The sequence below is a fragment of the Oreochromis niloticus genome, linkage group LG2, assembly GCF_001858045.2.
Source record: "Oreochromis niloticus isolate F11D_XX linkage group LG2, O_niloticus_UMD_NMBU, whole genome shotgun sequence".
NCBI classification, from domain to species: domain Eukaryota; kingdom Metazoa; phylum Chordata; class Actinopteri; order Cichliformes; family Cichlidae; genus Oreochromis; species Oreochromis niloticus.
The window spans coordinates 7980986-7996587 of NC_031966.2; the positions used below are offsets into that span (position 1 = coordinate 7980986).

General features: G+C 40.9%; 1 long non-coding RNA gene across 1 annotated transcript; it reads left to right on the forward strand.

The window, feature by feature from the left end:
* Positions 1-12046: 12046 nt before the first annotated feature.
* LOC112847699 (uncharacterized) lies at positions 12047-14325 on the forward strand. The gene is made up of 3 exons (XR_003221425.1): positions 12047-12168; positions 12664-13012; positions 13469-14325. It is a non-coding gene; the product is annotated as an uncharacterized LOC112847699 (long non-coding RNA).
* The last annotated feature ends 1277 nt before the right edge of the window (positions 14326-15602 follow it).

The following is a 15602-nucleotide window of genomic DNA, read 5'->3' on the forward strand; positions in this document are numbered from 1 at the left end:
GAAGAGACATAATTGCTCTCAACACCGTTAATGTTTCATGATTTTAATAGCTGCATTCAAGCGATTTCTGAGATACTCTGTGAATGTGCTGATGTCACCAGGATGATGATGCGGTTGAAGAGGTGAGAAGTGAAAAGGCTTTTCCTTTGAGTGGACTTACACAAGGTTACACAACATGAACCAATGCAGGCAAATCAGAGACACAGGATGTCCCACCATAATAGGTTTTTATCAGCAAAAAATATATATTTTTTTTTCCAACTTTGAAAAATAATAGAGCTGGTGAAGCAATCTAAGGAGCTCTGACAGAAAAGCGTCTGGACTTCTTTAACTTTCTTGAAGACATTTCATCCGAGAAGCTTCTTCAGTTCTAAGACCAATTGGTGGAGAGTCCTAGATTTTAAGTCCTATTGGGAGTGTCCCCAAGAGGGTCTTGGGCCCACTATGGATCATCTGCCTAATCACATGAGCCAAGGTGGGAAAACGGGTGGGGGTCACTATCAGCCAAGGTTTCGGGTGAACCCATTGTGAGATCTTACCCCACCCTATCATATGACTTACTGAGATCAAATGACCCAAGATGTGAGCGGACGTTAAGAAGTCTGGGAAGGGATCTCAAAACTGGATTATAGAAGACAAACAGTTGGTGTTTGTCATGGCTGTGTGCAGGCAGGCACGGGGAAAGGACCCAAAATGCAGGACTCGGAGGCAGATGTGAACTCAAAAACACACAGCTTTATTGCTGGGCAGAAAAAGGTGCATAAACTTAACTAAACTGAGAATACAGAAATAAACTACGCAGGCAGGCAGGCTAGCAGACGGAACACACAGATAACTAGAGGGTAGGAGACATTAACGACGCGACAGTGAGCACGGGAAAACACAGGGCTTAAATACACTGAGGCAGTAATCAAGGGATGAGAGACAGGAGGGAAACACACCTGGGGAAAATCACAACTGACAAGGCAGGGGAAACGTAAACTGAACATATTCACGTAAGACAAGGACCTTCAGAATAAAACAGGAAACTAACAGACACAGGACCAGACAAGACACCATGGACAGACAGAGGGACATACGGGCAGAGAAGACTAAGCACAAGCAAAACTAAACATGAGGGCAAGATAACAAAACCTAAACCAGAAATAATAATCATCATCATCATCATCATCAGATAGCTACAGAATCAGAACATAATTATAATCAAGACAGTATCACAAAGAAACAGCATATAACTAATAATCCCGAGAAAAAACATACACATAAGAATTAATCCCTCACCAAGAATAAGACATATTTATAATCACAATCAAAGCACCAGAGGATAAGGAACAATCCATAATGCAGAAAATAAACTAAAACATAAGAAACTCAAAATGCTGGGTCGAACCAACCCAGGACCGTGACAGTGTTGACATAGAGTGGACACAGTGGACATAGACGGCTTCTTTTCCGTTTGAAAGAGGAGTGAAAGAAGACATTGCCAGCTCAGCTCAGCTCAGCTCAGCACACAACCTCAGCTCTTTCTACGCATCTGCATAGACAACACGCTAACACAAAGCTAGCGCCCAGAGTTGTGTTAAAGCTTTTTCTGTTTGTTTGGTTGTTTGTTTGTTTGGTTTTTTGCTTTCTCTGCATTTATAGAGTCCATTTTGCTTTTCCAGGATGAGCTTTATAAGTCCCCTATAGCCTCCTCTTGTTTCTGTATTATTTTAACAGTTTTTTATTAATTCATTTCTGTTAGTGTTATTTCTGTTATTACAGTTTATGTGTAATATGTCTAAGCTGACAGACAGGAGTAAAAAAAGAAAAGAGAGAGAAAGAAAAGGGAACAGGGAAAAAAAGTAGAAAATATAACAAAAGGATACAGCACAAATAGTGGTTTAAGTGTATGCAGACTTCAGCCCCGCAGCCAGACCCTGAACTTCAACAGGTAACGAAGGCAGTGACGAGTAGCCAGACTTGGAGTATTGAAGCCTAAATTTCTACCTGTCCATGCTATTTTTCTACAGTGGTGATTGCTTTAGAACCTCTTTGGTCTGGTTTTGATTGATTTGGTTTGAAAATCACCATGACATTCACAGTGTGATAAGTAGATATAAACTTCCCTACTGCGACTGTAGCTCCTGGGAACACTCCGGTAAGCAAGGTTACAGGGTTTTTTTCTTCATCATGATAACAGGGTGATTCATAAAAGCAAAATAAGTTCTACATTTTTAAAAAGTTTTCAGATGGCAAAACTGCTGGAGCAGCAGAAAAAATCTGAAAAATATATATTTTGGTGCTTTTCTTTAAACCTTATAGCACACGTTTTGAACATCATTTTCTTTAAAAGTACCCCATCACTTCTTCTGCCCTCTTGGCTCTCGACTCATCTGCTTCATGCCCCACTTGACTCTGATGATATGAGATCTCAGTCCCTATGGCAACCAGCGGGACTCGTAACCATCACAACATTCCTGTCTCTAATTCCTGCCCCTTTCATTTGCATAGAAATAACATTTTGGGATGAATGAGTGGTCCCCTCCAGTCTCAACCTGTGTCTGTCTGAGCTCTTCGAGCATCTTATTTGTGTTCCTGCCTGCCTGTATCAGTGCGAACATTTGCCTCGTGATGAGAATGACAAAGCAGACAGTGTAGAGGAGCCTGATCTGATCTCTCTGAGCTCTGGGCCTCATTTTAATATCGCCTTTGGCCATGTATTTTTATTACACTCATATTTTATCAAACAATCTTACCAACAAGCGGGTAATGACATAATTAACCTACAGGGGGGAGTGCCCTCATCGGCAGGACAGTAGGTTTAATTGGGGAGGCTTCAAAGCAATGTCGGCCAGTGGAAGAGGTTGGAAAGTGGTGGGATAGCAGGCACAGCGTCGCCACCGTGTCCTGAGAAAAAAGACAGCAGCAGGCGGCAACAATGAGTACAGAGCTAATGAGGTTTTAATGACATTAACTTCCAGGTCCAGCTAGTGCTGAGCTCTGTGTTTTACATCTAGGTCATTGCTCAACTATTAAAGGGCTTCATTTCCTACAAAAAAAACCCCAAATCTTTATTTTAATTTTAGCTTTCCTTAAAATTGAGATCATTATTCTTTAAAAAGGAAGGATTTTGAAATCAAAAAGGAAATTAAGATGATTTCTGATACTTGTAGGGTTTGTTTCCTTTCTTCTCTAATAAAAGCTTCTTATTCAAATCCACACACATGGCTGCTGCTGGAGTTTTTGCCACATGCACTCTAAGTGGTTGTAATTCTTCCCACTTTTCCCTTCGGTGTTGTGCTAATGGACTACCTGAAGGGCTTATACACAGTTTCCTGTTTAGAATCAGATTACTTGCACCAGAGGTAACTAATAATCTAAATGAGCTTTATTTGTTGCGAGTGGACTTTCTGTACTGGTAGAGCTTTCTTTTGCTTTTTGCAAAGGGGCTCAAGGGTGGTCATTAGTTCATCCAAGCTACCTGACAACTCCTAGTTAGATTATACAAGCTTATTGCAGATATTTTTGATCCCTGGAGGAAGAAAATTAATGACTGTGATACCCCTTATCCTCCCTTTAACTATATAAATAAACATGTATTCTCATGCACATAAATATCCCTAATATACAATATCGTAAACACAAATGGTCCCAAAAAAATGCTGATTAGGTTAGAATGATCCTAAACCTTTCTCCAGCGTTATTTTGACCTCCTACAAAAATCATTGTAGGGCGTAGTTGACCTTTAACATCCACCTTGTCAATGGCAGTCCATTGGGGGTTGGGGTCAGTTTTAGGGGTTCGGTCAACATCCACCCCTTTTTATAGAATGCTTACCTGTTTTGAGCACCCAAATGGACAGAAAACAAAATAAAAAATGTAATGGCAAAATTTACGAGACTTAATTTGTAATGTAACATTTTCCAGTTTCTGTCTATTCAACATGTAGTTAGACAAAATCCAATTCTAAACCTGACCTTTGATGGCTTGCCAGGGGCCTGGTGGATGTTGAAGCGTCTACAATAAATGATGAGGATTTTGGACTTTTTCTGTAAACTTGGAGAAACAGGATTTTTGCCACTTAATGCAAGTAGAAACAAAGAGCCAAGACACGTAGCAATGATGCTATGCATTGGTTAAATGCAGACTGGTTGAACAGAAAATGGAGCCATGCTGGAGTTGGTCACGGAGAGAAGAGATTAAAGAAAAGAAACAGAGACAACGACTGTAACGGAGAAGCTCAAATTACCAGTTGTTCCACACAGTTTTGACACTGCTCCCGAGCAACAGTACACTGCTACAACAACTAGATGTTGGTCTGCAAACCTCTGGGTAGCACCTTCAGATGCTATGCCGGGACTTTTTAAAGGTTTATTTACTTATATACTATGTAGGCACAAATTCTATTAAGCTATTAAGCCCTGTACAGCCTTCAAATCAGCACCCATCAGAAAGGAATCACTGTCTACAAGATGACAGAATGCAATGTGTAAATCAGGCTGACATCACTAACACTCAACACACCTTTTATTGTAACTCCAGTAACACCTAAGAGATCTTTAACACTCATTATTTCACTGCAGGTTAATAATTTTGTACATTTTTATTGTTTTTATCATTAGCCTCAATGATTCATCTAGCTTTTTAGAAAAAGAAGGTGCCTGTACCTGCCTGTGCTTTTCATTTTTTAATATTGTTTATCATTGATTGGCCCCAACAGCTTTATAAAGGACCAAACACCCCGCAATATACAGTGAGTCTCTCTTGGTGAGTTTTTAAAGCAGCCGTAATCCCAACCTCTTCTTCACGTACTACTCCACTGCTGCTGAGGCCATTTTGGCCAGCCTTCAGAGCAGATAGTACGAAGGACCGGGTGCTCGGAAACCCCGCAGGGTCACACTGCCCAGACTTAGCCTGAGTGAAGACAGAGGCAGAGGAGAAAGAAGTCGACTGTCTGGCTGCCTAAAAATGTCTAATCTCATAAGCAGTCTGGTGCCTGCTGACTGGGGAGCGCAGGGACACCAAATACAACTTTAAAAGCCTTTTTCTTTCTTTTGCACTCCACATCCCTTTATCACAGACAAGCCATGTGCTGCTGGCTGAAAGGCAAATGCCTGGCAGGAGACCCCAGTGGAATCATGGGAAGAAAAAGCATGTGTGTGCATTTGAGCTACATGTTTCTTTTCTTTCAGCATTTTTTCGAATAAAACAACACTAAATATTTCATGTTATGAATTTCCTCTGGAATAATGCAGCTTTTGTTTTTACATGCTTTCCCCACCATCGTTAATATTAAAAGGGAGGGCCTCTACAAAAATGTCTAAATTGATGCATCGTGTAGGCTTAAGGTCTGCGGAGCAATAATTCAGAGAGGGTCGCGCAGCCGTGTGTAAAACACAGCGATGCATTCAAGAAATAGAAAAAAATAAGATGTGTTTTCTCTAAATATTGAATATTTAAATGGCAGCAAAGAATGCTGCTGTCGCTGCTGGTGGTAATCACGGACAGTTAAAAAAAATGTGCCTCACCGTTAGCATGAATACTTGTTTTAAGTGCATTTTTTGTGAATTTAGAAAACAAAAACAAAACATAAAATGCTGCAGTTGCTAAATGTTCACCTAGAGGCTCCAGCGACTATCCCAGCAGTGAACAGAACAGCTAATATACTGGTCAGCGAGTCAGATTTATCACCTCCACCAGTGGCAGCTGACAACACAAGAGTGGAGCAGACTGTTGCTGTTACGTTCTATAAACACATTATATTTTTGTCATGAATCGGATTAATTTATTGTAACTGAAAGTGTGATTTTCCTTATTTTTAAGATTGTTTCCCTCCGTTTCCCTGGTGGATGCAAACACACCCAGATTTTATAAATACTGATCGAAACAAAAACTGAAGTTTCAGACAAACTTCTTCTACTCCTGGTTCTTCATGATGTCAGAATGATGTGTTAACCTGAGACAAACTATATTAACCTCAGGCGTTCCAACCCACCCGCAGCCAGTAAAGAGAAAGGTGCATTAAAGAGTGCTAAAGCCTGAATGAACTGAGGGCCTACACAAAGAATTTAGGATTAAAGGTGAATAAAGAGTCCCAGAATAAGAACAGAGTGCTGGAAATGAGCAGAAAAGCTGCCTTTTTAGTTTTTGTAAAAAAAATTGTAATGTTTTGTGGTATTTTAATAATCAAGACTTAGAGGTCAACTGATGGAATTGCAAAGTAGTTTGTTTGTTTTTCAATTTTCAATTATATAAACAATATACAGAAGGTAATTTAGGAAAAACGGAGAAAAACATACAAAATATACTCTGATATCATTCCACCAGTTTACATATTAATGAGGACTGGGAAGACATTCACACTCATGGAGACGGTGCTGCTTATTGATAAATAAGTTATCAATTAAATTAAATTTCATTTATAAAGCACCAAATAACAACAAAGGTGCTTTATACTGTAAGGTAAAGATACCATAATGATACAGAGAAAACCCCAACAATCAAGCAACGAGTAATAATACATACATTTCTAATAACACAGAAAATATACATTTAAATGCATTTTCATATTATCTTATTTTTAAAACCTCTCAATTTTACATCCGCACTTCAAAGCCAAGCCAAGCCTTTGGCACGTAGTATCTGCTTAACCAGATACGACTCTTGCTGTGGGATCTTTGTCCAGAGCCTGACAGCATTGCATCATAGATAAGAATTTAATGATCTTAAATCTGCTAAATCTGCACAGGAGTGTAATCCTAATATATCACACATACATAATACAATAAAAGCAGGAATATAACCAGAGCTGAATGTGAACTGGTTCTCAATGTGTCTGCAGCTCTCAGGGTTTATTTGTCATCTCAGCAAAACCCAAACCAGAACCACTTTATGGAAATGGTTTTTGGCTCGGGGTGCTCTGGCTGCAGATGCAAACTGTCTTTATTCTGAATTATTATAAACCAAAACGCTTAGAGAGACATGCTTCGACATTAATTTTCTTTCTGCTGTGGGATGCTCTGCCTCGCGCCTTTGATGCTGTTCCCTTTCAACGTAAAACAAGACATGAATTTAACATCGCCACTGTTTATCTCGGCTAAGGCTCGTGCAGCTTTCAAATGCAGAAAATTTCCTGCGGCCATGTTGCTCAGAACAATTTAGCAGTTCAAAGTTGTTTTAATACATCTCTGTGTGGCTCTTCTCAAAGAACTTCCCAGCACTTTTCAAAGACTAACAGTAGAATTAACATCAAACACCTCTGTGTTGCTCCATCTTTGAGTTTCCATGGCACTTGAAAGCAACTGTTTAACATCTTTTTTTATCAGTCATCTTTGAAGAAGCTGTGGAGATTTCTGCGTACTGTACAAGCACGCAGTGTTTGGTTTGGTCGTGTTGTCTGTGATACATCGCACTGCCTGGGGTCACACTGATCTCTGTTTGTTCGCTCTTCTTATTTTTTCCCTTTCCGGCTATTCATCAGTTCTCCCGGACTCAGTGGTGAGTTTACACCACTGGGAGGAAAGCGATTCACCTCTGAGGGGGTGAAGATTTCCTCTCAGCTTAAACAGGAGCAACGCACGCTTTCATCTCTGCAAAATGTCTGCTGAAATATTAAAGACGCTTTGAATGTGTTGTTTCTAATAAATAAGTCATCGCTTAATTTGGAGACATAAGTTTGAGAGGTGGAAACAACAACTACTCAAAAACACTGCATTTAAACACGTTTAGTGAAATGTGTTCAGCGAGTTGATCAGCAAACCAGTGATGAAGAATATTGAGGAATGATTGCTAATTTTGCTCTCTGACCCTTATGCTCCCTGTTGATATAGCAACATATATTGGTAAAGTGGACATGAAACCCTACATGTATTAAAAGCTAATTTACACCACAGAGCCCTGCTCTTAAAACTCTCACAGATTTAACACCGTCTGTGAAGCTGGATTAGGTCATATGAGTTTTTGTTAGTTTTTAGAGCATGTGCAGAGCTGTGTTGTACATCATGGGACATCGCTGGGTTGGTTGGTTGCTGCTATTAGACTTACATTAGTTTCTGTTAGCTAACTAGTGGCAAAACTGATAACTCAGTGAAAAATACAATAATAACACCAAGGATATACTGTCCACTTTCAGTATTGGCTAGCTGAAATGGGAGAATCCACCAGTTACCAGTAATGCTGGGGTTTGTAGAGCACTTTGTAAATGAGGACTGTATGGAGGAGAACCTGTTTGAGTCAGGTGACCTGGTGGTTCACTAGACTGACAAGCTGGAGTCCTACAACGTCCGGTCAGGTGGCCAGACTGAGGGGCACAATCAGCTGACAGAGCAGATGTCCACAAGACGCAGTCAACACCATTTTATATACCATATATACCAGTTATATCAGGGTTAAGACTCTTTTCCCAAGCACGCGCAGTTTATAACATAACTGGTTACTACATGTGCATCACTCCACACACATAACTGAGTTTCTCACCAGATCATGATCAGGAGTCCTAACACAGAGAGTGTTAAATCCCCGATTTGTTTTTTGAGCAGGGCTCCATGGTTTAAATTAGCCTTAATATTTGTACAGTGTAGTGTTTCATTTCCACTTTAAGTATACTTAGTAACATGCTAATTATTAACCAGTTAGTACATACCATTAACCACCCTTTGTTTCTTAACAGTAAACTACTTGATTAATTAAGTGGAAACATGGTTCAAAGAATATGGCCAGAAACTATGGGTCAGCTTACAATCCAAACCCACACTCTGTCTGTAAGCTCACTGCATACCTGACTACTAGCTCAGACAGGAGCTAATAAATAATAATAATAATAATAATGATCTGGCTCTGTTCTAAGATCTACCATATACAGTAAAAAAACACGGACGTAGTTTGTAGATTGGACAAATAAAGCCAATGTCGAAATACCTTAATCCTCTTATCTATAGCTATCTGCAGAGCTATAGCTGCAAAATTACTTCTGGTCTTATGGAAGTCTATGAGAAAAGTCTCGCTTTGGACCTCTGCATCACTTTGCATTCAGTCAGACACAGCATGAGAGGAAGAGAAAGGGTGGAGGTAGGTTGCAATGTGGCTTGCAGATGCAACAGCAGCTGTGGCTATTAGTAGTGATGTCAGCTGATCTATAGGGATTACTGTGAAATTGATGCTATCCTTCAGTAATACACAGCACTACAGCAAACCTTGCAATCGCAAAGACTTCTTCATCATCCATCCACTTTCTTCCACTTATCCACAGGGCGCATCCTGGACAGGTTGTTGGTTTGTCACACGCCTAACACAGAGAGACAGACGACCACTCACTCTTACGTTCACAACTACGCCCAATTTAGAGTCAACCCAGGCATGTTTTTGGACTGTGGGAGGAAGCCAGAGTGCCCGAGCATGCAAGCTTCACCCAGGAGATTCCTTCTTGCTGTGAGCGAAGAGTGCCAACCGCCATATCACCCCGTTGCCTTTCATCAACATCATCAAAACTAAAACCTGCTGAGCTTCTATAGCATTCGCTGGAGAATACCAGCTGCATTAAGGATTAAGGATGAGAAAGCTGCTTCAGTGGTTATCTACGATCTTTTCACACGATTTCAGGGATGACTTGTGACCTGTTGTTTGTTATATTTAAATACGGAAGGGAGATTAGACTGGAAAAAAACTGTAAGATCACAAGATCAGTAGGTTAACCTGTCAACAAAGAAAAAAAAAAAAACAGTTTTTAAGACCTGGTATGAAACAAATACATAATTCAGAGAGTTCCAAGGCATCTCTAAACTTCTGACTGTCAGTGTTAGACATGACAGATTCTTTATATAATCTACTTCCTGAGGTCATGCATGCGTATTAATAAAATATCATGGGATGGTTTCCTGTGAGGCTTTGGGTTAAAAAGTTAACAACCTGGAATTATTTTTATGCATCTTTAAAGACACATGCTGCAGATTATCTCAGAGGAACCGGACAGATTCGAAAATTCTTGCCTCCTGGTCACTTTGTGCTCCACAGAAGAAAAACAAGTCCTTAATATAACACTGTGATAATCACAGGCTCTCCAGCAGCTGAGTGACAGAAAGCGACAGAGGTTGCAGGTACGAGTCCACCTGGACATTTTCTATGTCGGTCACCTGTCAATCAAAGGGAAGCCACGTTCCACTGGACTGTCTGCTGCCACCGTCGGATGGTGCCGAGGGCAGCACTGCTCATAGCTGCTGCTGTTGATGCCGAGTGAGTCCTGGAAACACTTTGCGAGAGTAACACTCCATTCATTTAAAAAGTTGAAATATATTTAACCTCTGCTGCTCTGTGCCCCGAGTGCGAAGCCATCTGGAGCTGCGATTGATTTAGAAATGATATTAAAGAGAAGTCTGAGACTTTCCCCGTAGACACATGACCCAAAGCAGCGCTGCAGACGGAGAGTCATGACTGTCATCGTATCAAAGGGAATCTTTATCTCACCCAGCTCCAGAAAGCTCCATCACAGCCGCCTTTTTCTCCCACTACAATAAATGTTCAAGAGTCGGAGTTTCTAACTGATCACACGACACGCCTGATTCGAGTCTGTTTAGTTGCATCACTTCAAGCAGCGCATCAGTATCAGAATAAACACAGTCTGAAAAGAGAGCTGCTGCGTCTGATCTGGTCTGAGTACGAGTCAGTTGTGGTCGCAGCGCAAACAACGTTCAAACACAAATGATGTGTGTGTTCTCAGCTGGTTGGAGCTGATGCCATCTAATTGACATCTTTCTTCATGATAGCTTTTTTTGTATGTCTTAGTGTCATAAGTAAAATAATGCATACCTGTTTGCAACTGATGCTCAGATGATAAGAAGTTCTCAGGAATGCTCTCTCTGGGAGAGTGTACCTAAAAGTGATCCCACATGCTATACATTATGTTTTGTCAAGTATGGTACAGTCACAGTGGAGGAAACAGGGGTCAGAGGCCGCGGTAGGACCAACATTATTGTATCTGTGTGTAATGAACCTGCGATCGCGTTGCTTTTGAAATGGTTGCTTCAGGGATGCGGAAACATGTGCTGTCTCCAAAGCCACTTAGTGTTTCAGGAAGTGATAAAACAGCAATAAGATGTCAGTCTGCTATTAGTTTGTGACTCAACGGATCAAGTGGGCAATTATACACAGTCTGTTTGTGGGAATATGACGATTAACTTAATTTGTTGTTGTCTGTCTACATAGGAATTCATATTAACTGGTTATATTCACAGAATCTGAACAGAAAACAGAAACAGAAATTCCTTGGCAGGTGGAGGTTTAACTGCAAAATGACCATTTGGCAGCCAGATGAGTAAATATCCAGTGTAAAGAGATACATCACACTGTTACTGTCATTGGCACAGACTGACTCAGATTGCAGTCTAACTCAGTTTCTATAACCAACAGCAGGTTTTTGCAAACCTTTGCCAGCCTGTCTGAGAGAGTCTGAGTTGGAGCACCATTGCCCCTAACGTGGAAGCATGTGCAGTCACTTTGTAATGGACTGTGGTCAGCTAGAGATTGTCAGAAATACACTCAACTGGTCACCAAAAGTGAAAAAAAAAAAAAAATTCAGTGCATTCACCAAAACCCAAGGTCGTGGTCGCAAGAAGTCTGCTGTCCTATTTTTACTCTGATGTAAGTGAGCCATTAGCTGGGATCATGCCTGTGAAGGACTTGAAGGTATTGTTTCTTTGGCCTTTTCTTAGTGTACTGAATTCTCTAAAAGTACAATTCACTAGCTGGGACCACATCCTCGGAAACGATGAGCGAAGAGGGATGAGGAAGTATGAACTGGTGCTGCGGTTTGGGGAAGGCCTTGAAGGGGACTGGCGACGGCTCCCGGGCCGGGCAGATCCCCATGTACTAATGAGAAGTGAACGAAGGAAGGGAGGAGGAGAGAAGAGGAGAAGAGAGGGGGGTGAGGGTGGGGCATGGAAATGAGAACAGCGGGTATTGGAGAAGGGGGCATTTATAGTCTGTGGTCGGAAGGGGCGTGAAGGAGGAGTGGTCCCGCTCCTGAAATTCAGATGATATCTCCACAAGTTAGTTATTTCGACTGACTGATATGCTGGCACAGCTGTCTCGGTGGACATCTCAACTGTTTTGTGCAGTTGGTGCACATTTATTGAAATTATCTGACAAAGAATATAAAATCTGCGGTGAGGTACAGATGACAGAGCAGCGGTTTCGGTGAGCAAAATTGTCGCATTTTATCAGTCTTTTACTTTGCACTAAAGAGCACGTCTGTCTGTGCACTGCACCCAAAAGCTTACAAATACAGCTTTATAACCAAGCTACATGTAGACGATCACGCCATCCAAATATATCAATGTTGTTGAATGTTGGGAGAAAGCTTCTGAAGCTGTTCATCTGAATTGCTGCACCTTCTGTTTTTAAACGTAGACCATCACGGGAGGCTGTAGTGCAGAACGTAGTTATTACAAACACAATATTAACCCATCTGTAGATCAGACTGTTACAGAAAACGGAGGCTTTAAATAGGAGGAAAATAATATTGATTGGGATTTTTTTTCCAGGTTGTTCTTTGAGTATAAGTGGCATACGAGTTAGTTTATTAAGTTGACTTTTGTGTGACCTTGACTGTTGCCGAGCTTCTCTAAGCGATCCCGCAGTCATTTATGTTGTTAATTATGTTTCCAACCCACAAATATTTTTCTTTTTCAGGTAATTCATCCGTAATCCTCTGTTTGCATCCCAATGGGTCAAGGAGCTTTGAGGCGCTGTTATACGTGATTGTATCTCCATCAGGGTCACCTTGCACTTGCATAAAAACAGGGTTTAATTGTTCTCTTCCACCAGTCTCCCATCATCTTTCTTTTTGTTTTCTTCCAAGGGATGTTGAGTGGAAGGCTGATGAGAATAATCTACATGCCAGAGAGAGAAAGAGAGAGAGACAAGAAAAGAAGGAAAGACGGCGCAGCAAAACTTTGAGATGGGAGGTGATGATGCAAGTCAGAGGCAAGATGCCTAATACCCCCGGCTAACGATCCAGCAACTGGAATGCAAACCCTCGGTGAGTTCAGGTGGGGAGGTTCAGTTGGGGGAAGGGAGGAGAATTCTTCCCTTTCTTTTTTAGCGGGGACGTCAGGGTGTCACTCTGCTCCGAGGCCTTTGGTGCCATTGTCACTTCCTCTTCCTGCAGAAATAGCTCAGTGGCAGCAAGCGATGATCAAGGAGGGAGATTTAACATTCAGACAATGACTCTACTCTGAAAAGAAGAGTTTCATCCTAAAAATAAGGAAAAAAATACAGCGACAATAGCTTCTAATTTTTACACACATTGTAGCTGCAGTATGAAAAATGATTTGATACCAAACTGCTACAAAAATTTAGTCATTGAAGGTTAACAGGATGTAAAAGGAATTAATTAAAGAACCACAAATGAACACTGTTATGTAAGTTTAAGGAGCAGGTTGTACAGGACCGAACCTTTACCCTAATAAACTACTCTATTTGACTGTCTCATCAGAGTCACTTAAACACATGCATCAAAGAAAGGAGTCAACAACAGTTATGATACCAGGAGATGGCTTCAAAGCAGTGACGAAGGCGCTGGATCCCGATGCTAAACAAAGTGTGGTCTGACCTTCAACTACACTTCAAGCACAGGAGAAATAAGGTCAAGCGGCAGCTCAACCCTACATCATTCACCATGGAGAGAGACTTGAAACTCCAGCCTTCAATGAGCAAAAAGCGACTCACAATCTTCCACAAGAGAAGAAAAAAAGTAAACAGCACTGGGGGGATTCTTGGATTACGTATGAACAGATTGACGATCCTCAGTTTCATCGACAGAGAAATATCTGTCAGCTGCCCTCAAACACAACACCCTTTAATCCCTTCACCCTCCTAAAAACAAAAAGAATCAAGGATGAATAAATATTAGGAAAACATTAGCTTTATAAATAAGGCTACATAACTGAGCTTTATGTGAGTGGAAAAGCTGAAACAGAGATTGTTTGCAGATCTGACCTCATAATTGAAACTTTGAGTATCCATCAACTCACACACTTTCCCCAAAAGAGCCTCTCTCCCTCAGTCACCCAACATCTGAACAATTACACGATCACCTTTATTTGCTTATAGATCCATTTTCATTGATGATGCTAACATTCTCGCTGACGTCTCTCAGTGAATCCTGTGTTCTATGTTTACATCCAGAGCCTATGACACGGTTTGTACAGTATTGTAATATATTGGTTTAACTCAGTGACCTGCATCCAGATTAATCACATGCGCTGCCAGTGCAAAGTGTCTGCGGTCACTGCTTAATGGTTTAGAAAATATCCAAAAACATAATCCTCCTCATACTCAGCTTCATCGGGCATGGCTTCTTTTTTTTCTGCCATTTTCTGTTTCTGTCATCAGAACCCTCCAGTATCAAAGGCAGTGCTGCTGCACTGTGAACCTCCCACAGAGCGCTGCGCCATCGTGTTACTCTGACAGGAAGGCAACGTAAACAAACGTCTTCATCATTCGCTGTGCATAAATTCAGATGAGCCTTCACCAGAAGTCTCAGAGGCTAGGCTTTTTATTGGTTTACACTCCTGATTGGATCAGGTCATAATCATGAATGATTAAATGTGTGTTGTGTAAATTCAGCTTTTTAGATGAAAAACATCAGAGCAAAAGGGAGACACCAAAAATAATAATAAAAAGAATCTGCCAACATCCAAAAAAGTTCTAAAAAACAGATTTTCTCTCCATTGTACGGCTCAATTTCATCCATCCTCATCTTTAATTATAGCCCCGCTCTGCAGTACCTGGTCTGGGCTGCTGCTTCTCCTCAGCACACAATGAACACATAAAAACACAGGCGAGCTTCCCTTTTTATCTCCTGACACTTCAAAGGCAATCCATGCAAAATTTAGCATGCCTATTTTACCACCAGCACGGCAGCTCATAGATTGTCCTCTCTGCATCAGAGTGAAGACATCTCACCGGGGAGAGGTGGGCGGTGGGTGGAGGTGAGGTGGGGTGACAGGTGATTCTGCTACACACACACACACACACACACACACACACAAAACCAGCTCAGAAACTTATTTTGCAGCTCTTCAGCCTCCTGAACCTTTGAGGGCTACCAAATATTGCAGAAACATTCACATTTCTGTGAAAATACAACCAACAGAAAAGGTATATTTTAGAATATCATCTTTATAAAACTGTGACTGTGGCTTGTAGAGGTCTTTGTATTTTTTTTCTTACATGCAGAGCTACTAAATCTAAACCTGTGAAAACACATCTTTTATATATATTACAATACAAAAATTCTCTTGAAGTTGCAGAGGCACAAAACTAACATGTACTAGACAGAACTGAGCTTAGTTTCACTAAATCCAACACTTAGTGTCATTAAATTCAATGCATCATTCAGTTCATTCAGTTTTATTTATATAGGACCAAAACGAACAAATTCCCCAGTACCTTCAAGGACATCTAGGATAACAGAGTTTATAAAGTGGACTGCTAAATTATGAATGAAATGTAACTAATTCCACATTATTTAAAGAAAAAGTGTCAGAAAAAAAGGCTTTTCTCATGTCCCAGTATCCTCGATAGCCAGGGAATGCTCCACAGGGCATCCGCCTTTGGCTGTCAGT